The sequence below is a fragment of the Frankliniella occidentalis genome, unplaced genomic scaffold (genome assembly GCF_000697945.3).
Source record: "Frankliniella occidentalis isolate FOCC.00 unplaced genomic scaffold, Focc_3.1 Scaffold8, whole genome shotgun sequence".
In the NCBI taxonomy this organism is placed as follows: domain Eukaryota; kingdom Metazoa; phylum Arthropoda; class Insecta; order Thysanoptera; family Thripidae; genus Frankliniella; species Frankliniella occidentalis.
This window is the reverse complement of record NW_026267138.1, coordinates 3,242,635-3,244,290: the sequence shown is the minus strand read 5'-3', so window position 1 is coordinate 3,244,290 and position 1,656 is coordinate 3,242,635. Positions and strand designations below refer to the sequence as shown.

General features: G+C 61.4%; 1 protein-coding gene across 1 annotated transcript in view; it reads left to right on the top strand.

Annotated features, from left to right (window-relative positions):
- LOC113214586 (uncharacterized) overlaps nucleotides 1–1,656 on the top strand; it is a gene marked incomplete at its 5' end in the record, with an annotated part of 10,324 nt that overhangs the window by 575 nt on the left and 8,093 nt on the right.

The window sequence follows — 1,656 nt, the reverse complement described above, 5'->3', positions numbered from 1 at the left end:
GGGCGCTCGCTTTCCTTCTTTGCCTCTGGCCATGGCGCCGAGCGCGTAGGCAACCCGCCCGCACGCCTCCGTGGCGGTACAGCATAACCACGGGTGCGAAAGGGGTTTCCCCAGGCGGTGTCGCGCGCGTCGCCGAGACGAGACCGTGAGACTCTGCCGCCCGGTCCGAACTGTAGCTGGGGCGGAGGTGTAAGCCTGTAGCCGAACCACGGTGAGCGGAACTATAGCGGAGCTGTAGCGGAGTGGAGCTGTAGCGGAGTGAATCTGTAGCGGAGTGGAGCTGTAGCGGAGTGGAGCTGTAGCGGAGTACTTCCGGGGAGGGTGTCGCTTGGGCCGCGTAAATTCTCATCACGGCGCCGCTGCGCGCTGCTGCCGCGCTCCGCTGCCGCCGCGGCCCGACCCGCTGCACTAAAGTATTTAGCGACGCGCCCTCCCTCCCCTCCCCTGCCGTTTTACTGCCGCCCCCCGTCCAACTATCCGTCTCACTGGCGGCGTGACCCAGTATTCGCGCGCCAAAATCTTGAAAAGAAACCAAGTATAACTGTACACAGCGTACACCAAGTTTATATGATACATTTGGATTTACTGCGTCCCTATTGACGCTCTTGTTCGGCGCGTTCCCCCGGGCACTCTAGCTGACTGCAAAATCTCAAGTCTCATATTCGCCATTAATTGTTCACTGGATTTGAAAAAGCAATGCTAAAAAGAGATCCCGACCGTTTCGCTTCATTATTCGGGGCACGTTTGAAGCGCGTTTCTTTATTATTCCACTTTTGCACACATGCGCGCAGTGGGGGAGGGGGGGGGCGTAGTGCAATAATGATCGCATTAGGCGGAGCCCCCGCGGGGCCGGTAGGGGCCGGTAGGGGCGGCCAGAGAGGGGGTTAGGGGCGGAAATGAAGGGAGAGCCCTGCACTTCCATTGTGAGCCCCTCATAAACAGGCTGGAGGGGGAGGGGCAGGTTAGAAGGTCTCCGTACACCCCCCTCAGCCGCCCCTCCCCCGCCCCGGCTCGGAAGGGCAGGGGCGGCGACCAGAAGAGCGGCACGGCGAGCAAAGCCTGTAGCCCCGGCGCTCTGATTCTCCGGAGTCTGGACGCACTCTTATCGAATAAACGGCGGAGAGGGAAAATGGATAAATAACGGCACTTGGCTTCTCCATGAGCTCCGAGCACTCATCAAGTTTACCGAGGTCCGTCGAAGAGAGATTCTCACGGGAAAAAAAAGTCCGCAGTCAGATCGGCCGTCATGTCGCATCGGGATGAGCCCGGTCCCCAAACCCGCGCTGCTTTGATTCGCCTCCAAGAACCTGTATGGCAGGGTTTTGAGAGCGTGCGCGTCCCCCCTGATCCTGATCCTGGTCCCCACGACGTCGGCGGCGGCGGCGGGCAAAGTGCAAGCTGTCACCTCGCCTGCCCCGCACGCCCGGCCCCTCCTCAGGGCGTAAATAAAACAGCCGGTGCCCTAGGGGCGCAGCCGCGGCAAGGGGAGGAGGAGGGGGGAGGGGGAGTAAGACACACCACCGCACACCATGCGACAAGCGCTCCGGTCGATTTCGGAATCGATTACTAAACGCTTGACGGCTCCCGTGAGAGCCCTCGGCAGCGCGCGGCGACACACTCGAGCGTGTGTGTCTGTCCGTGTCCGTGCAGCGCGAG